This window comes from Piliocolobus tephrosceles, chromosome X (genome assembly GCF_002776525.5).
Source record: "Piliocolobus tephrosceles isolate RC106 chromosome X, ASM277652v3, whole genome shotgun sequence".
NCBI classification, from domain to species: Eukaryota; Metazoa; Chordata; class Mammalia; order Primates; family Cercopithecidae; genus Piliocolobus; species Piliocolobus tephrosceles.
In genome coordinates, this window is record NC_045455.1 from 21,489,043 (window position 1) to 21,513,667 (window position 24,625).

Sequence of the window (24,625 nt, forward strand, 5' to 3'; positions counted from 1 at the left end):
GGAAGGAAGGAAGGAAAAATAAAGGAGGGTTAAAAAGGAAAAAGAGGAGTGTCTAAAGAGACTATGGATAAATAATGAGAAAACCAATGGAGATGACTATGTGCAACAGAATCTTAGGAAGAGGAACTCAAAGCTCACTAACAAAAGCTTATAAATTGTGAATACTGGGCTTGAGTAAAAGGCAATTTTTGCTAAAATCACAACAGGCTTCTATTTTATTCTCCTATTTTTAAGTCCTAGTGTATTCATCAGCTCAACTTTTCATAATTCTGTTTTTAAAAAGTCAAATAATATCTTTATTGGTTACAAGGTCATTTTGTTTCATAGATATTATTTTATAAATGTAACCTTGATTCCTTTATTATTGTTATCCAGATCCAAAAATAAAACAAAATTTTAAAAGGTGACTTTTTGCTGTTTCACATGACACTCAGGCATCTTAACCCTTTGTTAGACAAACACACATATACACACAGATCTGAATGCCTGTGCAAATCATTTTCACCCTTGCTGACATTAAGAACTTGGTCTTGCACTGTTTTTAAATACTTAGGTCATTATTCATAAATCTTCTCCTCTTTAGATATAATTCATGATTCTTTTTTATGTAAAAGTTAAATAATACTTTATATAAATTATAAGTTAGATTTGAATGCTTTAAACTGAACCAATACTATAAAGTTCAGTTATGCTATTTTTGAGCTATTCATAAAGCCAGTTTTCAATACCCTTGTGTTATAGAAGGATTAAATTATAGCTTTGCAGTAGATTAGGTTTCTCTGTATTACTGTATTTACACATCTGGTTGGTCTATTATGCATTTTTTTCTATATTATCTTATAAACTGATTAGGACATAACTCTTTCTCTATTGTGTTCATAAGAGCCCATCATAGTATGGATTTAAGAAGCAACATTAAATACCCAATATCTCTGGCTTAGAAAATCATTGGTTCTAAATTGCTGCATTGTAATTCTGTGTATAGATTTACCCACCTACACTGGGCTTTAAAAAGAAAATGCAATTAAAGACGTAGATAGCTGTGAACAAGGAATTATATTCTACCAATAGTAATGAGTAAACTTTCCCCATTCCTGACCCTAAAGACCGTATTTGAGCTTCACTGTAGAAAGACATGGATGATACTCTTATGTTTTAATATAATACGTAATATATAAGAATGTTCACAGATCATTTGGCATTTCTTTTGGCTGTAAGAAGCTGAGCCTTTGTGTCCTAAAATTATAGGTATATAATCCTCAAATCTGCTGTGTGGCCAAAACAAAACAACAAAACAAAATAAAAAAAAATAAAAAAGTTGAGCATGCTCCTTTTGTTTGTTGAAGACTCAATATGCATTATGAAAGCAAAATGTTTAGTATTTTACTAAATGATAAAGTGTCATTCAAGTGATAACAGCCTTCAGCACTTAGCAGTTTCTGGCTTTCATGTTTAAGGAAAACAGACTAGATGAACTGGTTAAAGTCAGTTCAAGGTGATGAGGCTTTGAAACTTCCTTGCAGTTTTGAGGAGCTGGCTATAGTCTGCTGAAAATAGTGTGTATGCCAATTCAGAACTGCAAACTGGGAAGAAATGGGCACTGGTGAAGGTTTTGGTATGGAGGAAAATATGTCTGGAAATTGTCCTGATTTGTAAAGTCTGGTAACATTTTTATTTGGAAACAATGAGAAGTGAGAGTTTAAAATGCTGGTTTCTGGTGTCCCTCCTCTGCACTGCTATTCCCTTGTGATTACTGCTCTACTTACCCCTCTTTTCTGTTAATCTGTGAACTCCACAGGGGCAAGGACTCAGTTTATATAGCACAGTGACAGTGACTGGCTCAGTGTCAGGCACTTACTAGGTGCTTAAAATATGTTTGTTGAATGAAATGCGTGAATGCGTGAGTGGCAGGCTTGGCTCGAAATATTCTCTTTTCTTTTCTTTCTCTGTTTCTCTTTCTCTTTCCCTTCTTTCCTTCCTTCCTTCTCTTTTTCTCTTTCTCTCTCCCTTTCCCTCCCTCCCTCCCTCCCTCCCTCCCTCCCTCTCTCTCTCTCTTTTCTTCTTTTTCTTTTTTGCAGGGTCTCACTCTGTCACCCAGGCTGGAGTGCAATGGCACGATCGATCTTGGCTCACCACAACCTCTGCCTCCCGGGTTCAAGCTCTCCTCCCACCTCAGTCTCCTGAGTAGCTGGGACTACAGGCGCTCATCACCATGGCTGGATAATTTTTGTATTTTTTGGTAGAGATGAAGTTTCATCATATTGCCCAGGCTGGTCTCAAACTCCTGGGCTCCAGAAATCTGCCTGCCTTGGCCTCCCAAAGTCCTGGGATTACAGGCGTGGGCCACCATGCCTGGCCAGGCCTGATATATTCTTTTACTCCCATCTATGAGTTCCATGGATCAAGCCTTTCACTGTGCCCCACACATCATGAATACACATAACTTTGTTGCCTACTTAGCTGAGAGGAGTATCCTGGAAGCATTCAGATTTGGGATTTGTAGACCGGAAAATTAAAGTGACCCCCACTTACATTTAATACACTTTTGTTTTCCATCACCTCAAATATTTAAATATAATTATTCCAAAGGCCTTCTTTTTGACCATATCTCATGTACACTTATATTCTTAGAAAGGAAATGTCAGGGCTGAAATGTTGCCCATATTACCTCTTACTGCTTTTTTTTGGCTTCATGGAGAATCTGGAATATTATTCTTGTTGAGAAGTGTAAAAGAAGGACTGCAGATTTAGTAATAAATGACACATATTATTTTCTTTCTTCTCAGCCTTCCCAGTTTCTCCTCTCTCCCTCATTTTTTTTTCCCATAACCTTCCTTCCCACCCTATCTCTTGTCAGCCTTTGACTGCAAAAGCTACTCTACCTATGAAAACGTGCATTGGACCGTGACCTGGACGGTTCCCGGAATTGTTCTCAGGGTGAAAAACCTTCATGGGTATTAGAAACAATTAACGTTTCCATTTACCACTAGACCCAAAGCTTTATGAGCAGCAAAGATGTAAATTTATTTTAACCTTAAATCTAAAGTATAATTTCTGTGTGTGGGAAACCAGCAGTAGCAGACTAGTGTGATTGGGAGATACATTTCAATTAATTCTTCTACCAACACCATATCTCTTCTGCATCAGAACCTTTTATAGTGTTAAAATTAACAATTATGCAGCTGATGGCTGGTTAAATCCACCAGGGGACCGGGAGAGAGCCTCAGATAACACGACACGTATAAATCATTCAGGAGAACAATTCATGAAAGAAAAGTTATCTGTGTTTGGGATGACATTGGAAGAGCTAAATAGGAGTCAATTTGAAGAAGGGACATTTAGTCCCATTGTCCAGCTTGCCTTTTCCTTTTTAAAAAATTGTGTCATAATATACATTTTTAAAATTAATTATCCATTAGCAGCAAGATAAATGTCTCTTCTTGTGCTAAGGAAATAGTGGCCTCAGTGGTGAAAGATTATTTCACATGAGTAGCACTCATAAAGAGAGCTGTTCCCAGATAAGGTGGCAACTGTTCTTTGATGAAGCACAATGAAGGGTGACAGGCAAGCCCATGTTGACCAAATGGAATGGAAGACCTGCAGATTTCAGTCCGCTGTTGAGTTACATAAGCAGAGAGATTCAGATCAGGAATGACATTCCACCGAACCACACACACAGCAAAGTAGTAAATACTTCAGAATATAACAACCCATGAAACTGCATCCTAGAGAGTATCAAAACTATTTTCAGGGTTCTCCGACAACAGAATGTTTTGGAAGCACCTCTAGAAGTAGTTTTTCATGCTTAAATCTTCAGTTACCATAAAAATTTATATCCCAGGGTTTTTAATAAATGTATTGTTTTTGATGCATGGATAATATATATGCATTCATGCATTCTCTGACAAACTGGATTTTAATAGGATCAGTTGCCAAATACTAGTCTTGCAAGTGATCTGTTTTATTACATTTTTTATTTAATTTCATCTTTAATACATTTTATTTCATTGATCCTTTTAAGAATCATATCCAGGGGGAGCATGATGGCTCACGGCTGTAATTCCAGCTACTCCGGAGACTGAGATGGGATTGTACGAACCCAGGAGTTCGAAGCTGCAGTGATCTATGATTATGCCACTGCACTACAGCCTGGGTGACAGAGCAAGACCCTATCTCAAAAGAAAAAAAAAAATCGTATCTGTGTGGTCTTGATTCATCTTTTGACTACAGGTTTTGAATTTTAAACTTCACTCATAGTTAACAAAAATATTAAACTTGCAGTTTTCATGCATGGAGTAATAACCAGGCTAAATGCTTTATTAAACACTGGAGGTGACTCAATTGTTATATAACTTTCATTTATTTTAAATAACCTATTTTCTTCCCCACACTTGCACATTCTCCTACTAACGTGCAGAAGAAATACAAATCAGGAAAGAAGAAAAAAATATGAGTTTCTGACATGGTTCAATAATTATGTCACAGTTTGGTGACGTTTTTGCAATTGTTCTTTAATGAGGTATGAATTACAGTTGCCTTCATATTCATTTGCATTCAAAATACTTGGATAAAACTTATTGCCTTCTTTTTGTAGTTCATTTCATTTGGCCTAAAAATGTTTATGACACACAGTTTTTAAATTGTGAGCACACACACTTGGCTTAGCACATATTAATTATTTCGTTCTGGCATTTTGTTCTTTAGGAAGACATAAATGTTTGCAATCAAATGTTGACAATCAATAATGGTGCAAAGATGTCAGCAATTAGTGCAACGTTTTCATTAACATGTAGAAAATAACAGATAAGATAGGGACATAACGCTTACCAGAGCAGACGCCGTGAAGCCACTGACAGTGTGTCCCATAGGAGAGAACCAACAGAAACAGAGAGGGTATGAATCCAGAAAGTTCTGTAACAGAAACTATGCCCTAATCAGGCCTTATAATTCTCCCCATCAACTTTTTAGTGAAGAGAAACTGTAAGTAAACATTGGAATGTTTAGATACTAATATATGTTTTATATATTAAATATATATAGACATAGAATACTTTTTATGTGATAACATGTCTTTTGTCCTTGCATATGGTGTAGTTTGAGTCATTTGTTATCAAGGAACCATTTTGCTGTTTTTAGAATTGCAGGGTTAAGGACCCCTCCAGGATTTGCCACAGAAGGATGATTAGGCTGGGTAGACCCAGCTGGAGTAGTTCCTCCCTCTGCCAGACCCAGCCTCCTCCACATGAGTCTTTCTGGTCTTTTATATTCTATTCAATATGTTTTCCTTTTAAATCTAGATATAATTTACATGCCATAAAGCTCACCATTTTCACATCTACCACTGAGTGGATTTTGTGTATTCCCAGAATTGTGCAGCCACCATTACTATCTAATTCCAGAATACCTTCTTCACTCCAGAAAGAAATCTGTACCAGTTAACAGTCACTCCCTGTTCCCCCTCCCTCCAGCCCAGACAATGCTAATCGATTTTCTGTCCTCATGGATTTGGCTATTGTGAACATTTTACACAAATGGAATCATACAGTATGTGGCTTTTTGTGTTTGGCTTCTTTCACTATGTGCTATTCTCTCTGCTCCAAAGTAGATGCAGATAGGATGGAAGAAAACTTTTCTGTTCTCATGGGGGTTAGAAGATTGCAGGACAAGCAGGCTAAGTAAATATGTGCTGTACACTGTATGGGCAACACATTTTTCCTCGATCTGTCTCCAGTTCCTCTGCTGTACAATTTATAAATACAAAGTAATGGCCCCATTATGTGGTTGCCAGGGTGACATTACCTGCATAAACCAGAACTAGGCTAAGATGATAAAAGGCTCTTATCTTTACACTTTATGCTCAAGTTTTGCCTTCAACCTTTTTTTTCTTTTTTCTTTTTTTTTTTTTGAGACAGTCTCGCTCTGTTGCCCAGGCTGGAGTGCAGTGGCTCGATCTAGGTTCACTGCAAACTCTGCCTCCCAGGCTCAAGTGATTCTCCTGCCTCAGCCTCCTGAGTAGCTGGAATTACAGACGCTCGCCACTATGCCCGCTAATTTTTGTATTTTTAGTAAAGATGGGGTTTCACTATGTTGGCCAGCCTGGTATCGAACTCCTGACCTCAAGTGATCCGCCCACCTCGGCCTCCCAAAGTGCTGGGATTACAGGCATAAGCCACCATGCCCATCCTATTTCTTAATTAAGGATCAAGAGAACATAAACACCGATGATGGATTCATGGGTCACTATTTTTTTTTTCTGAGACGGACTCTCGCTTTGTCACCTAGGCTGGAGTGCAGTGGCGCGATCTCGGCCCATTGCAAGCTCAGCCTCCCGGGTTCTCACCATTCTCCTGCCTCAGCCTCCCGAGTAGCTGGGACTACAGGCGCCCGCCACCATGCCCGGCTAATTTTGTGTATTTTTAGTAGAGACGGGGTTTCACCGTGTTAGCCAGGATGGTCTGGATCTCCTGACCTCGTGATCCACCCACCTTGGCCCTGAAAAATGCTAGGATTATAGGCGTGAGCCACCGTGCCCGGCCTCATGGGTCACTTTTAAGTTGCCTTTAATACGATGGGCAGGGTTGCCTCACTTCCCTCTTGAGAGGTTAGTTTTTCATCCATTCATGGAGTAAGATGCTGTGATGTTAGCTGCCAACACTAGCACACATTACATACAGCCCATTGCCCCAGAGTGCAGCCTGTTGTAGGATATGAAAGGCAATATTCTGGTAGTCTAGAATTAAAAATTGTCTCTTAAAAATTCACATAACAACAAAAAATTCATTTTCTCTTAGCTCCTTTAATATATTCTGGGATCATGTTTTATAACCCAAATCAATAAGATTTCTTTACTCATAAAAGTTGTGAACATTCTCTGTGGAAACTTGAAAACTAAATCATACAGAAGAAATAAGAATCACTTATAAGCCTGCCACCTAGAATAAACTCATAGTTTGTTTTTGTGTACAAAAAATTTCATTTCTTTTAAATTCAAAAAAAATTATTGAATGTCTGTTATGACCTAGGGGGAAATCAGTGGAGGATAAGAACAAATCTTTGGCAATTTAAAAAAATTATGATCACACAGGTTATAAGGTTTGTATTGCCTACATAAACATTGCAGTGAGTATACTTTCCCGTATTTTGAAATATTCTTTTAAAAACATGAATTTTAATACCTGCATTGATTGGGCTATAATTTCCAAATTGTGATCATTTATGTTGTTTTCCATTTTTTATTATTAAAAATAATGCTGTCAAAAATAAGTTGAATAAACTTGTATATAAAATTTTCAGTTTTGTATATAAAATTTTCAAAATCATAAATTTTCAAAAAATAATAATTTATAATTATTCAATAAATTAATTAATCCTTAGAACAAATTGATTAGAGAATTACTAAGTCAAGTATATCTTTATCTTAAGCATATTTATACACATTGCTAAATTACCTACAAAATTATACCAACTTATACTCATAAGTATTGAGTATTTGAGACTTTGAGAGTATTCACTTCTCTATTTATTCAAAAACACTGCTATTATAATTGTAAACATTTTTAGCTAACTTTGTAGGCAAATATCCTATCTTTAATTATTGGCAAAGTTGAAGATTTTCATGTTTATTGGCCATTTGCATGTATTATGTATGATTTGACTATTCTTGTCTTTGCCCATTTTTTGTCTTTTATTGATTGATAAGTACTCTTTATATATCAAATCATCTGTCAGATATGACTCAACTATTCTACTTTGTTTTTTGCCTTTAAATGAATTATGGCTTTAAAAAAATATATAGGAGTTTTGAATGTTTTAAGTTTCATTTGTTAATATTTTTCTTCATGGCTTTCTGCCTTTGATTTCATGCTTGAATGTCTTTCTCCAATGTAAAGTAAAAGAAATTCAACTATTTTTCTTCTGGTTGCTATGCTTATTTTTATATTTAAATCTTTAATCTCTTTGAAATTTATTTTGGCATATAGCAATGTAGATATTCAACTTCACTTTTTCTCCAATAGCTATGTAAATTGTCTCATTTACTAAGTAAATCTTCCTTTTGTAAGTGATTTATGACGTCTTTATAAAACACCACATTTCTACCTGAACTAGAATAATTCAGTTACTTTCATTCATGGATACGCTAAAATCCTGTGTGTTTTGCTATTCTTGTCAGTTATTCCAGGAATAGCCATCCACAAGTCTTACTATGAAAAATAGAGTAAAATCGGTGTCTCCAGATTTGAAACAAATCTTTGAACGTTTTTTGGTGCTCAAAATAAACTCTTATTAAGTCACTGGTGTTTTTTCAGCTTTGTTTGTTACAGCAGAAGGCATTATCTTTTTTTTTTCCCCCTTTTCAACTTTTATTTTAGGTCCAGGGGGTACATATGCAGATTTGTTACATGAATAAGTTGCATGTTGCTGGAGACTGACATACAAATAATGTCGTCACCCAGGTAATGAGCATGGTACTTGACAGGTAGTTTCTCAACCCTCACCCTCCTCCCTCTCTTCACCCTCAAGTAGGCCCTGGTGTCTATTGTTCTCCCCTCTGTGTCCATGTGTACTCAACGTTTAGCTCTCACTTATACGTGAGAACATGCAATATTTGGTTCCTGTGCTAATTCGCTCAAGATAATGGCCTCTAGCTGCATCTATGTTGCTGCAAGGGCACAATTTTGTTCCTTTTTATAGCTACATAGTATACCATGGTGTACTGCATTTTTTTTATCCAGTCCATTGTTGATGGGCATCTACGTTGATTCCATGTCTTTGCTATTATACATAGTGCTAAAATGAACATATGAATGCATGTATCTCTTTGGTAGAATGATTTATATTCCTTTGGGTGTATACTCAGTAATGGGATTGCCAGGTTGAATGGTAGTTCTGAGTCCTTTGAGAAATCTCAAAAATGCTTTCCACAGTGGCTGAACTAATTTACATTCCCACCAGCAATGTGTAAGAGTTCTCTTTTCTCTGCAGCCTCCCAAACATCTGTTAATAGCCATTCTGACTAGTGGCAGATGGTATCTCATTGTGGTTTTGATTTGCATTTCTGTAATTATTAGTAATGTTGAGCATTTTTCCTATGCTTTTTGGCAATATGTATGTCTTCTTCTGAAAAGAGTCTGTTCATATCCTTTGCCCATTTTTTAATGGGGTTGTTTTTCACTTGTTGATCTGTTCCTTACATATTCTGGATATTAGGCCTTTATCAGATGCATAGTTTACAAATATTTTCTCCTACAGATTGTCTGTTTACTTTGTTGTTGTAACTGCTTTTGGAGATTGTGACGAAATCTTTGCAAAGGCTTGTCTAGAATGGTATTTCCTAGGTTTTCTTCTAGGGTTTGTAGAGTTTGAGGTCTTACATTTAAGTATTCATCTATCTTGAGTTGATTTGTATATACAGTGAAGGGGTCCAGTTTCAATCTTCTGTGGATGACTAGCCAGTTATCCCAGGACCATTTATTGAATAGGAAGTCCTTTTCTCATTGCTTGTTATTGTCAACTTTGTTGAAGATCAGATAGTTGTAAATGTGAAGCTTTATTTCTGGGTTCTCTAACCTGTTTCATTGGTCTATGTGTCTGTTTTTGTATGATGCTTTTCTGTTGTTGTTGTTTGTTTGTTTGTTTTGGTTACCATAGCCTTGTAGTACAGTTTGAAGTTGGATAATATGATACCCCAAGATTTGTTCTTTTTGCTTAGGATTGCTTTAGCTGTTCACGTTCTTTGTTGGTTCCATGTGAATTTTATTTATACTTATTTATTTCTTTCCCCTCTGGAACATTCAAATTCACTGTTCCAAAGTTTAATTAAAAACACAATTTACAAATACTTAATATCTTCTGAAAAGTATTTCTAAGTTAAGAATGAAAAAGTATATAATAATATATAATCAAATACCAACTCCCACCAGGTCTACACTCAGCAACATCCATCTTTTTAGGTTCTTCAAGATCTTCTGTTAAATCTACAAAGTTGTTTTCCATGATGGGGGAAAGAATGGAAATCCCCATTGCTTTTTGAAATTCATACATGCTTACAATATCACCTGGAGTTACTTGCTGTGCAGGTTTTTAAGATTGTTGGTCACTTGTTCAGCGAGATGCATTTCTCTGCAGGAGGCACCCAAGAGACAGATCATACTGGGAGGGGGTCTGGTGCTCAAATACTCGTTCTGGGCTTCCTGGAGCTCCCTGAATGATTTGGTGGCCTCATCAAGTTTCTTCTGAATACTTCAGGTTCTTCAGAGTCAAAAACTTCAACTGGAACGCCAAAGTTTACTACTTTCAGTGCTGTGAGCCTGTCTTGAGTATTGGGGTCCAAACGCCCTGCTGGTTCTAGTTTTATAATCTCCATTTCTTTTGCTGTGTCAAGTGTCCTAGTATGGCCTTCATCTTCAGGCAATGACATCTCCAACTCTTAAAGGGTCCTGAAATTCCCTCCTTTTGTTAAAACATCCAGTAAACTATCTGCCATAACATATAGATAGTCTTGGCATGTGGCCCAAAACTCATGGATGCTGAAATCAGTTGGAAGATCAGAGTCTTCCCCATGGGTTGGATATATTAAATCAGAATCATCCTTGCTGATATTTCCAAACGTGGAGTCATAACATGGTGCATAAGAACTATAGGGTCCATAATTCAAATCTCACACTTCTACAATGAGATCCACAGGATGGAGAAGTCCCAACGTTGTTGTTCCATCTGGTTTTCTTCTTTCAAATTCGCACTGACTGTTCACAAGCTGTCTGGTCAACTTTCCTCCAGATTCCTTCACGATTTGGTCAAGCTGCTTCTGCTCTTTCTCTGAATTATTGCTTTTAAACTTATCTTCAAGCACATCTTTTTCTACATTTTAATTTTCTTTGCCGGGACTCTTGAAGGCTTGTGCTTTGGCATCTCCAGAGTCCTCTCTCTCTCGACCAGCAACCTCCATCCTCCCCACTCTGCCTCCATCCTCCCCAGTCTGTTCTATCTTTCTGCTTTTGAGTTTCTTGCAAGTCATCCATGAAGTCTATACTCTGCTTCAGGCTCTGAATTCTTTCCTGGCTAAGAATTGTCATCCCCGAGTGCAACAGCTTCTTTGCAGCTGTATAGTAAATGCTCTCAGGTTTGTTGTAAATCATGGCATTAGTGCACATTAGTTTGAAGTTATCCTTTAGTTCTATCGACTGCTAGTCATTGTTCTTGACCTTTGCTTTCATAGTACTAAAATCCCTTGGGTGTTTAATGATCATGGAGTAGCCAGGAGCAATAAAATCAGTCACAGGAAATGAAAAGAAAGCACTTGGGTCTTTTCTCTGCAATTGTCTCATCAGTTGATTCAAAGTTTCTTGAAGGGGTGTCTGTTCTACTTCTTGTTTGGCTAAAGAGCTTGTGAGAGGATCTCACAGGGGCATGACACTGGAGGTGTTTTTCTGCCTCATTCTCCACAAGGTCTCAATCCCGCTTCTTTTTATCCTCCTTAACTCTTCTCCGTTTTGTCTCTTTATCCTCCCCTGGAACCTGTTTCTCTCCTTTCTTTCTCTTTTTCCGCATTCTGTCCTTGTGTTTGTCATGATCTTACTTGCCTTCGAAGAGGCTGGAGTCGTGCCCTGAGCTGCCTGTGGAGAGTTCAGTGACTTCGTTCCCTCCTACTTTGAGGACCAGCCTCAAGGGCTTCTATACATACTCTTCATAGAAGTGTTTTTTCGACTTGGCGCTCCTTGTGCATCCTGCCCATGTCCTGCCAGCCCCGGTGCCCGCTCCCAGAGCCAAGACCAGGCCCACAGCGCAGCTTCTGGTCCAGGCCAGGCCAGCGGAGGGCAGGAGCGGCCCGCAGAGGCCCCATGTGAATTTAAGAATAGTTTTTTCTAATTCTGTGAAAAACGATATTGGTAATTTGATAGGAAATAGCACTGAATCTGTAAATTGCTTTGGGCAGTATGACCATAGCAGCATTGATTCTTCTTATTCATGAGCATGGAATGTTTTTCCATTTGTTTTTGTTGTCTCTGATTTCTTTCAGCCGTGTTTTATAACTCTTGTTGGAGAGATTGTTCACCTCTGTGATTAGCTGTATTCCTAGGTGTTTTATTCTTTTTGTGGCTCTTGTGAATAGAATTGTATTCTTTATTATTATTATTATTGTTATACACCATCCTTCTGCAGCATAGAATTGCATTTTTGATTTGGTCCTCATTGTGGATGTTTTTGATGTATAGAAATACTACTGATATTTGTGTGTTGATTTTGTATCCTGAAATTTTACTGAAGTTGTTTATCAATTCTAGGAGGCTTTGGGCAGAAGCCATGGGGATTTCTAGGTATAGAATCATATTGTCTATGAAGAGAGATCATTCAACTTACTCTTTTCCTATTTGGATTCCTTTTATTTCTTCCTCTTGCCTGGTTGCTTTGGCTAGGACTTCCAGTATTATATTGAATAGGAGTCATGAGAGTGAGGATCCTTCTCTTATTTCAGTTCTCAGGGAAAATGCTTCCAGTTTTTGCCTGTTCAGTATGATGTTGGCCGTGGGTTTGTCATAGATGATTCTTACTATTTGAGTTACGTTCCTTCATTTCTTAGGTTGAATGTTTTCAACATGAAGAGATGCTGTATTTCATCAAGTCTTTTCTGCATCTATTGAGATGGTCATGTGGTTTTTGTTTTTAGTTCTGTTTCTGTAATGAATCACATTTATTGATTTGCATATGTTGAACCAACCTTGTATGGCAGGGATAAAGCCTACTCAATCATGGTGAATTAGCTTTTTGATAGGTTGCTGGATTCACTTTGCTTGTATTGTGTTGAAGATTTTTTTGTGTCTATGTTCACCAGGATATTGACCTGAAGTTTTTTTTGTCATGTCTCTGCCAGGTTTTGGTATCAGGATGATGCTGGCCTCATAGAATGAGTTAGGGAGGCTTCCCTCCTCTTCAGTGTTTTGGAATAATTTCAGTAGGATTGGTACAAGCTCTTCTTTATATGTCTGATATAATTCAGCTGTGAATTTGTGTGGTCCAGAGCTTGTTTGGGTTGGCAGGTTTTTTATTACAGATTCAATTTCAGAACTCATCATTGGTCTGTTCAGGATTTCAAATTCTTCTTGGTTGAATCATGAGAGGTTGTATGTATCCAAGAATTTACCCATTACTTCTAAGTTTTCTAGATTGTGTGCATAGAGGTGTTCATAATAGTCTCTGAGGGTTTTTGTATTTCTGTGGAGTTGGTGGTAATGTCACCTTTGTGCTTTCTGATTTTGTTTATTTGGATGTTCTCTCTTTTTTCTTTATTAATCTAGGTAGTGGTCTATCAATCTTATTTATTCTTTCAAAGAAGTAACTTTTAGTTTCATTGATTTTTTTGTATGAAATTTCATTCATTTTAGCTCTGATTTTGGTTATTTCTTTTCTTCTGCTAGTTTTGCAGTTGGTTTGCTCTTGAAAACTGTCAACTTTTTAAAGATCCTTTTGTGTATGTCTGATACAAAATAATGCATGCCTGTGGACCCGTGAACACCTGGGCCCCACATAAGCTTCCCTCCATGTGCTTTTGGGATCTCAGTTCTAGGCATCCTTTCGGCTATGTTCAGACATCTTGTAGACCTTAGTAGTGGGGCCGTGATATCCAGGAGCACATTCTGTTTTCAACAGAAAATAATAATTCAGCTCAGTTCTTGAGTTGTGTAGTCTTCAGTTAAATTATTTCCTTTATTATTTGATTTCAACATTAATACATTTCAGAATTTCTTTTACTTTTGTAAAAACCATTCTCAAGAATGTCTCCATTGCTCAACCTCACTCCAGACATTATTTTATGTAATCCCCTTTTCTCTCTGAAACCCATCCCAACCTCTTTCTTTTCAGTTCGTTTTCTTCTACATGCGTAGAGACTAGTTCCCTTGAAAGCTTCCCTTGCCATTAAAAATAAAGTCCTTTGACAATTTATTAAGATGTAAGTTTAAAATTTTGTCTAGTTAGTATATTGAGTGAACAATTTTCTAGGTCTCTGATAAAGTTTTAAACTTATAAGAAATTGGCTTTAGATGTTGTCATGAAATAATATATGCAGGTATTTAGTACATTGCATGGTCTTTGTCACATAGTAGGCACCCCCAAAATGTGAGGTTCCTTCCTGCATTTCCTATATTACAATATATCTATGTCTCCACATGAGATATACATTTCTCATTGGCAGAGGCTACCACCTGCCTTTCAAGCTCTAGCTCCTAGCATAAGACTTGCTACAGAGCCAGCCTTAGATAACGATTTCATGATTAGATACCTGAAAGAAAGGATAATTAACAAATGCATAATATGATTAGAAAAGTAGTATATTATACACCCCAGTTTTTCAACCTCAATTACTATCTGTCAAAAAATTTTACTAATTCTGCTTGCCTACTTTCATTTTTTTGTAGTTATGATCCAGACTCTTAATATATAATGTAATTGTACTAATGTTTACATTAGGTTTCTCTTCTCTTTGAGTTCTGCAGACTTATCTCTAGCCATTATACATAATTTTTACATAATATTAAGATAAGATTTACAGTGTACTCTCTTCTTAACATTATTCATTTTATCAGATTTTGTGGCTGCAAAGAGCTTTCAAATTTATTTTTGCCTCCTCTTTCCCTTCCTCCTCCTCTTTCTCTTTCTTCCTTTACAATCCGGAATGGAAGTCTTCTTCTTCTTCTTTATATTCCTTCACCTGTTATACCATGAATTCTATTAATAGACTGCAGCAGCTCAGGCTCCTTTTCACTGGTTCTCACCAAGTGTGCTTCTCTGGGTGGAAAAGGCTGCAGCTTCAGGGTTCTCTTTAGCTTCACTCTTTATTCTGATGATTTTCCTTCACACACTTTCAGGAAGTCATCTTGGCTCTTAGAGTGTTTAATATGCCCAATATGCATATTAACTCTCTTGGCAAGAATCTTGCCCTTGTTTGTTTACAATGATGCCAATAGCATGCTAGGTAACTTTGTAGACTCTTTTAGTTTTGCCATGGTGACATTTGTGGGGCATTTCTTTTTGGACAGTGCCCATTCCCTTGGTGTCTACATTATCGCCTTCCTTGTAGATATGCACTGATGTGTCCAAAGGTACAACTCCGTTTTCTCAAAGGCCTAGGGGACCTCAGCAGTTGCCTCTCTTCTTTCCTCTGTGTTCATCATTTTATCAAATTACTGGAAGCTGGGAGTTGAGGCCAAAAGGTACTTTCCTCTTCTTAAAAGTAACCTGAGTGTTGTATCTCTTCTTGCCTAGAATTGTGCTATTTCCTGTATTCTTCTTCCCCTGGGACTCGAATTCCAACCATTAGACTTGCTTCTTGTTTTCTTTGGCTTTTACCTTTATTGATATCTCCTTTCCTTCCCCTTTTTCCCCATCTCCTTTGCTTCTCTTTCTTTCCCTTTATTTTTCTTCCTTTTTTTGGGGAAACTTCAAGGTTCTCTCTTTTAAGGAAATATTTATTTACTTTCTATCTGTTGTTTTTGGATCACGCCAAACCATCATTTGAGTTTTGTTTTTTCTCATGTTCCCTCCTGAAATCCATCCTGTCAATCCTCCCTGACATTCCACCCCTCACAACCTCATCTCATTCTCTTCTCCCTGTGCCCTTCTCTTACACTCAGGAAAGTTCTGTGCACTTTTTGCGGCATGTTACCTGTTTTGTTTTTTTCTTCTGTGTTTTCATTCTGAGCCCTCAGAGCTGGCCCAGCAAACCTGCCTGGGCTTAGCAGTACACCTGTGTCCTTTTTTATTACAAAGAGCAGACACATCTCCATAACCAAGACATTCTCACAGAGGAATGTGTGTGTGTCGGGGGGGATGTGTGTGTGTTTCTGTATCAACTTTAATCTTTTGCTGACTCAAAAAGTCAAACCAAGTTAAAGAAAATCATAAAACAGCCCCAAACTGACAGGTTTTGAACAGTGATATTCCCTCTTTCTTCAAGTCTATATGATATATTTCCTTATTCCAATAAAATGTTTACTGTTATTTTTTACTGAAACTGGTACTGCAACAAAAATATCTTTTTATTACTGTACTGTAGACTTTAAAATGGCTAAGATGGTCAACTGAGTATTTTTAATTTTATTTATTTATTTATTTATTTATTTTTGAGACAGGGTCTCACTCTGTCACCCAGACTGGAGTGCAGTGGTGTCAACACAGCTCACTGCAGTCTTGACCTCCCAGGCTGAAGTGTTCCTCCTGCCTCAGCTTCCTGAGTAGCTGGGACTACAGGTGTACACCATCATGCCCAGCTTTTTTTTTTTTTTTTTTTTTTTTTTAATTTGAGTAGAGATGAGGTCTCACTATGTTGCCCATGCTGGTCTCAAACTCCTGAGATCAAGTGATCCTCCTGCCTCAGCCTCCCAAAGTGCTAGGATTACAGGCATGAGCCAGCACTCCTGACCTTCAATTGACTATTATGTGCTTTTTACCACACACAAAAAATTTTTAATTGAGGTCACAATGTTTTCCATCTCCATAGGTATGTTCTTAAGGAGAATGAATTGCATTCTGAATCATTAGGAATGTTTTCCAAAAGCACTTATCTTTTTCTCTTAATACTGCATCCAAAATAAATGTTTTTTCCCCTAATAATATGAGTCACCCACTAAACTCTTTGCTTCCTAAGATTTGAGTTGTAAGGGTTCTTGTATGAAGAAAAAGCTCAATAAGTGTTTGTCGGATGAATGGGTAAACCTTAATTTATCTCATGCCAGTTGTAATAATAATTAATATCTTCATCACCACTACTGTTACATCATATTTACCGCAACAGCTAACATGTATTGGCACTTGCTATGTGCCAGGGAATAATCCTTCAGAGATATTATCTAATCATAGCAACTGTATGTAACTTTGTTTTTCTTTAAAATAACTTAATTTGGATTTCAAGATCTCATTCTATCAAGGTTATAGATGCTTTTATCTCAGACACTTCTGGGTTGTTTTTGGGTTTGTTTTTCTAAGTTTCAGGGTAGTGACAGACACTTTTTTTAAACCAGTATAACTGCCCCCACCCCAACTCTTTTATTTACAGACTCTTGATACCATGTTGAGCAGCGAAGTGTCAGCTGACTATTCCTTTTCTTTGCCTTCTTTCCAGCTGGGGTAACCAATTCTGGCCAGTGAGACATAAGAAGAAGTCAGCTGAAAATTTCTAGCAAAGCTTTTGATTTCAGATGGCTTGATGCTAGCTCCTCCCTCCCTCTTCCTTCTTCCTGCTTTGATCTCAGATGTGATGCCTGGAGCTGGGGCAGCAATCTTATGACCATGCAGGAAAAGCCAAAAATTACAAACACATTGTTGAACTATAGAACCAATTTGTGTAACCATCTGTTTTTTGGACATCTTATTATGTGAGAGAAATAAAGATCTCTTTCTAAAGTCATTAGAATTGTCTTTATGCTACTTGCAGCTGAATGTATTCTGAAGTAATACATGAGAGTTATAGAGTGCCATGGGTGTCATGGTTCTATTTTGTATTAGGGTCACTATTATCCCGTCTGGTCCTTCATTACCATTCCACACAGGTCATCACTGAGGTGTCTTGTACGGAATGACTGTTGTAAGCCCTGCAACCTTCTATTCTAGATCTTCGCTATGATGGTGTTGATGGCAAGGGTCCCATCTATTTCTGTGCCACTCAGGGATACAAGGATATTTTTAAGGCTGGCTGTGGCTCTTTGGTGGACTATTACAATGATGGCTCTGATTTAACCACACCTTAAGGTATTCATGCCTTAAACAGTCCTCCCCACATTGACTCTAGACTTGGTCTCATGACTTACTTTGGCTGATGGGTCATTAACAAACAGGGCAAGCAGAGGCTCAAATAAGGTGCTGTACATTGGGACTGGTCTGCTTGGAATGTTCCCAGCCACCATAGTATGCGAAACCCAAGCCCTACAGTGAAGCCAGTAGAAGAAAACTGAGACCCTCCAGTTGACTCCCAACTGAGCAACCAGCCAGCCCCTACCAGCAACTGCCACCTATGCAAGTAAGCCATCTTGGGTAGTCCAGCCTAGTTGAGCCTCCAAATGACTCCAGCCTCAGGTGAACCATGTGGAGCAGGCATCTGAGCCCAGGTAATTCACAGCATCTTAAGAGGTAATAAAATGCCTGATGACTTAAGCCACTGAGGTCTGGGGTAGTTTGTTTCACAGTAATAGGTAACAGGAAAAGGCCTCTTCTTCTTAGGTACAAAATGATTTAGAGAGTCACAGTGTTATAATGAATAGTATAGCTATATAATTATTAAAATAGATAAGTATTAACTTTTGCATTTTTGCTGCAAGTTCTATATATATATATATATGTATTTTGTGCATATGAAACTCAAGAAGCCTGATACATTGATAAGCCATTTATCCATGTATCAATACATTTTCTATTCTATTCTAGTTAGCATTTATATAGCGCTCATTCTCACAGAATATAGGGGCTTTACAATATTATTATTTAGCATTTATATAACACTTTTTGCCTTCAGTGTATACCACAAATGATTTTACTTTAAAATCATTTAAATTTTAAAAGTACTTTAAAATCATTTAAATTTTAAAATTATTTCATAACTCTTTTTGTGGAGGAGGAAATATGTAACCCATATTGGGCCCAAATATATGTTCCCTGAGCATGTGTGTATGTTGACTGTATGGAGGACTGGGTCCAAGGCAATGAGTACAAATGGAGCAACAGTATCATTGCAACAAGGACCATACCAGAAAATCTGTATATATGTGTGTGTTTGTGTGTGTGTGTGTATTAAAATGAGTCCTAGCCACTCGCTCCCTTCAAGCAATATTTGATACAAATATCCTAGAAGCCATAAATGTGTTTGAAAAACAATTCCAGCCAGAGCCAATGCGCTGTGGTAGACCAGAGTAAAAACTCTGGAGTGAGACAGACGGACAAGGTCTTCAGCCTCTCTGATGATCAGCTTTTTCATTCATAAAATAAGTACGTGTTTCCTAGGATGGTTGTGAAGTGTAAAGTGTATTAGTCTGTTTTCACGCTGCTAATAAAGACATACCTGAGACTGGGCAATTTACAAAAGAAAGAAGTTTAATTGGACTTACAGTTCCACGTGGCTGGGGAAGTTCTGGAGATAAAATGTTATATAAACATTGCTAGTCAGTTATAATCAGCCATAACAAAGCCATATGTTTTGTGACCAAGAGAACTGACAAACGCAATGTGACCAACTCAGCATCCAATAAAACAGCATTTATTAATTGCAGAAACAAAAAAGTGGAGGGGGCTAGTATTTAGGACAGTTGAGGCAAAATGCAAGGAAATGGTGAATGGCATGAAAATGTTGAGAATGTAGGGTAAATGCTGGATCAAAAGAACTGAAAAATTGCCCTCTCAGAGTTATGCTGGCATTAAATAAGAACTAATTATATTTTACAATTATAGCCAAATTCAGACTTGGAAAAAGAAAAAGCCACTGGCACATAAGACCTAAAGAATAATATCTGGCCAGGGGTGGTGGCTCACACCTGTAATCTCAGCACTTTGGGAGGCCAAGGCGGGTGGATCACCTGAGGCTAGGAGTTCAAGACCAGCCTGGCCAACACAGTGAGACCCTGTCTTTACTAAAAATGCAAAAATTAGCTGGGCATGGTAGCATGTGCCTGTAGTCCCAGTTACTCAGGAGGCTGAGGCAGGAGAATCGCTTGAACCTGGGAGGCGGAGGTTGCAGTGAGCTGAGATCACGCCAGTGCACCCCAGCATGGGTGACAAAGCAAGACACCATCTCAAATAATAGTAATAATAATATCTGTGGCATGTACAGAAACATATAAAATTCTTAATACCGTTTCTACCAGGTCAGTCTGCTGCTAAAAGCTCTCAATGCTCCCACTGCTGAACTAACCCACACTCCCAGAACCTGTCCTAAAGCACTCATCCTGCTTCCTCCAAAGGCTGCCATTCCCCCCACGTGAACCAACTTCCAAAAGGGCAAAATCATGGCCCATTTCTGCTCAGAGCTCCTTCCTGCCTCTTTATTAAGATCTGTGCCCCCACCTTGAAGAAATGTCCTCTCCTCATTTCAGCCTTTATATTTCATACTATCAAGTATGTCGGAAATCACATTCTCCACTATTACTTGGTTCAGCAAGTATTTATGGACTGCCTAGTAGGTACTTGGACTTCTCTAGACTCTGGGGACACAGCAGTGAAAGGACAGACAGAAATCCATCAATGAGGGAGTGGTGAGGGAGACATCCAATGAATAGACAGATAATATCCATGAAGCATTTCCCTCTCTCTCCTGTGTTAGTTTCCCAAGGCTGCTGCAACCAATTACCAAAAACTGGGTGATTAAAACAACAGAAATGTATTCTTTCGGCCAGCAGACGTGGCTCACGCCTATAATCCCAGCACTTTGGGAGGCTGAGGTGGGCAAATCACCTGAGGTCAGGAGTTCGAGACCAGCCTGGCCAACATGGTGAAACCTTGTCTCTACTCAAAATACAAAAATTAGCTGGTGGTGTCACGCGCCTGTAATCCCAGCTACTCGGGAGGCTGAGGCAGGAGAATTGCTTGAACCTGGGAGGTGGAGGTTGCAGTGAGCTGAGATCGTGCCACTGTACCCTGCTGTCTCTGGGAGGATCCTTCCTTGCCTCGTGCAGTTTCTATGGGCTGCAGACTGTCCTGGAGGCAATATCACTCCAGTCTGCCTTGGTGGTCACACTGCCTGCTCCTCTTCTGCCTGAGTGTCTGTGTGAAGTCTCCCTCTGATTCTCCCTCTCATAAGGACACTTGTCATTGGATTAATGCCCACCCAGATAATCCAGGATGATCTCCTTTCAAGATTCTTAATTAACTCTGCAAAGACCTTTTTGTTTTGTCCCCCAAATCAGGTCGCAATGCCAAGTTCCAGGGATTTAAAGTAATATCTTGGAGGGGACCATTTTTTGACCTACCACATCCCCTGACTCTATGTATGTAGAGGAAGTTTCCAATATTTTTTGAAAGTACCCAATTCACTTATTTTTATTTTTTGAAAAATCATATTCTGTTTTGTCCATGGCCAGTTATGGACTTGTTTTTAATATCCCTCTTGCTTTTTCTCTGTCCCCTGCCCCGACCCCCATCACCCACATGTAACCAGCAGCAGCTCCTTTCAGCTCTTCCTTCAAGATACATCTCAAATGGATTTTTTTGTCTTTCTCCACTGCTTCCACTCTGGTCTCAACAGCACTGGTTTTTACCCAGATTCTTGCTGTAGCCTCCTCTATATCCTCCCTGACTCACCCTGTCCTTCACAGCAGCCAGAGTGGAAGCTGTTCAAGAGCAGACCAGAGCCCTGGTGAGGTCTCTCTGCCTAATGCCCCCATACAGCGCACATGATGAAAGGATAATGTATTTGTGGTTCCTAGGTTTACCGGCTGTCTCCTCGCTCAGCGTTGGAACGTAGGTGCCATCAGAGCATTTTGCGTGTGTGTGTGTGTGTGTGTGTGTGTATGAGAAAAAGTTAAGATGGACATCAGGAACATAGAATTTAAAACGAACTTTGCAGGTAACTCTGGGGATCTGAACCAAAGCAAGCATTCCAGCACCGTCTCCATCTACTCCTATTAGAAGGATCACCCCAGGACATGGCAAGATTCTTACTCAGCCAGGGCGTCCACAATGAGGGTTAGAGCATTGAATCTCCTTAGGCGGGAAGGGGATCAACACCTTTTGGAACCATTTCCACAGGGGCCAAATTAAGAAATTTCTGGCTGGCCTTAAATCAACCTAAAATTACATAGTCATTTTATCTGAATCTTCATGCACTCAAATTTTACTCTAATTTGGTCGGTCCTAAATTGTGGCTTCCAGAGCAGAGCCATTAGCATCACCTGAGAACTCCTTAGAAATGCAAATTTTGAGGTTCTGCCCCAGATCTACTGCTTCTGGCTTTGGGGAGGAGCCAAGGTGTCTGTGATAGAACAAACCCTCCAGGTGTTTCTGATTCTTCATAAGTTTGGGAACCACGGCTCTAAGCGATTTAAATGGCTTTAATCACTCTCATTTGTGTTAAGCTGGTTTCTCGATCCCATCTTTGTTATTTGAGAGTTAGGTAGCCTCCTACTATGTCTATCCTATTTCTTTTTCTAATGGAAACCTCTTGAAAAAATGTTTTGCACATATTTACATTACATAGAAGAAAACTAGCTATATGCCAAGGTGTTGTCTGTGATAATGTAATTTAGGTGATCTTTACTTTTTTAAAAAAACATGCAGAAAAATTTAATAGTACTGTGTTGTAAAAAAATATATTGGTTGGGCTTGGTGGTTCATGTCTGTAATCCCGGCACTTTGGGAGGCCACGAAGGTGGGTCACTTGAGCCCCAGAGTTCAAGACCAGCCTGGGCAACATGGCGGGACCCCATCGCTACAAAAGATACAAAAGAATTGGATGGGCATGATGGAGCACACCTGTAGTCCCAGCTACTCAGGAGGCTGAGCTGGGAGAATCACCTGAGCCCAGGGAGGTTGAGGCTGCAGTGAGCCGTGATTGTGCCACTGCATTCCAGCCTGAACAACAGAGTAAGACCTTGTATCAAAAAGAAAAAAAAAAAATGTTATTATTCTCTGCATCACCAAGTAGTTGATCTGAAGGAGCTCTTTTCTTGAGCTTCCACAGAGCATTCTTTCTTTCTTGAAAATTATATTACTTTTAAGAAAGTATATGAAAAAGGTGGAAACTCAAATTCGTGTGATATAAAGAGCTTTTTAAAAAATGAATTGGTGGTGCTGGGGCCTGAGGTAGCCATTCAAGAAACTTAAAGTTGGATTCTTACAATGTAGATCATGAAAAATGCTGAAGATCTAAGTGTCAATACCGAAGACATGGAAGTGCTATAAAAAATGTGGAAATTCATTTATAAACTTGAAGTAGGAAAGGTCTTTCTAATTATGATTCAAATGTCAGAGCCACTCTAAAGAGATTCCTAATTTTAACTTCATTTAAAAAACCCAAACCGGGGGCGGAGCAAGATGGCCGAATAGGAACAGCTCCAGTCTCCATCTCCCAGCGCGAGCGACACAGAAGACCGGTGATTTCTGCATTTTCAACTGAGGTACTGGGGTCATCTCACTCGGGAGTGCCGGACAATCCGTGCGGGTCAGCTGCTGCAGCCTGACCAGCGAGAGCTGAAGCAGGGCAAGGCATCGCTTCACCTGGGAAGCGCGAGGGGGAAGGGAGTCCCTTTTCCTAGCCAGGGGAACTGAGACGCACAACACCTGGAAAATCAGGTAACTCCCACCCCAATACTGCGCTGTAACACCGGCACACCGGAGAATATATCCCACACCTGGCCGGGAGGGTCCCACGCCCACGGAGCCTCCCTCCTTGCTAACACAGCAGTCTGCGGCAATCTAACCGCAAGGCAGCAGCGAGGCTGGGGGAGGGGCGCCCGCCATCGCTGAGGCTTAAGTAGGGAAATAAAGCCGCTGGAAAGCTCGAACTGGGTGGAGCTCACGGCAGCTCAAGGAAACCTGCCTGTCTCTGTAGACTCCGCCTCTGGGGACAGGGCTCAGCTAAAGGAGCAGAAGCCTGTGCAGACGCGAACGACTCTGTCTGACAGCTTTGAAGACAGCAGTGGATCTCCCAACACGGAGGTTGAGATCTGAGAAGGGGCAGACTGCCTGCTCAAGTGAGTCCCTGACCCCTGAGTAGCCTAACTGGGAGACATCCCCCACTAGGGGCAGTCTGACACCCCACACCTCACAGGGTGGAGTACACCCCTGAGAGGAAGCTTCCAAAGCAAGAATCAGACAGGTGCACTCGCTGTTCAGCAATATTCTATCTTCTGCAACCTCTGCTGCTGATTCCCAGACAAACAGGGTCTGGAGTGGACCTCAAGCAATCTCCAACAGACCTATAGCTGAGGGTCCTGACTGTCAGAAGGAAAACTATCAAACAGGAAGGACACCTATACCAAAACCCCATCAGTGCGTCACCATCATCAAAGACCAGAGACAGATAAAACCACAAAGATGGGGAAAAAGCAGGGCAGAAAAGCTGGAAATTCAAAAAATAAGAGCGCATCTCCTCCTGCAAAGGAGCACAGCCCATCGCCAGCAACGGATCAAAGCTGGTCAGAGAACGATTTTGACGAGATGAGAGAAGAAGGCTTCAGTCCATCAAACCTCTCAGAGCTAAAGGAGGAATTACGTACCCAGCGCAAAGAAACTAAAAATCTTGAAAAAAGAGTGGAAGAATTGACAGCTAGACTAATTAATGCAGAGAAGGTCATAAACGAAATGACAGAGATGAAAACCATGACACGAGAAATACGTGACAAATGCACAAGCTTCAGTAACCGACTCGATCAACTGGAAGAAAGAGTATCAGCGATGGAGGATCAAATGAATGAAATGAAGCGAGAAGAGAAACCAAAAGAAAAAAGAAGAAAAAGAAATGAACAAAGCCTGCAAGAAGTATGGGATTATGTCAAAAGACCAAATCTACGTCTGATTGGGGTGCCTGAAAGTGAGGGGGAAAATGGAACCAAATTGGAAAACACTCTACAGGATATCATCCAGGAGAACTTCCCCAACCTAGCAGAGCAGGCCAACATTCAAATTCAGGAAATACAGAGAATGCCACAAAGAT

General features: G+C 39.3%; 1 pseudogene; it reads right to left on the minus strand.

The window, feature by feature from the left end:
- Positions 1-24,625, minus strand: part of LOC111546619 — a 51,432-nt pseudogene that overhangs the window by 3,184 nt on the left and 23,623 nt on the right.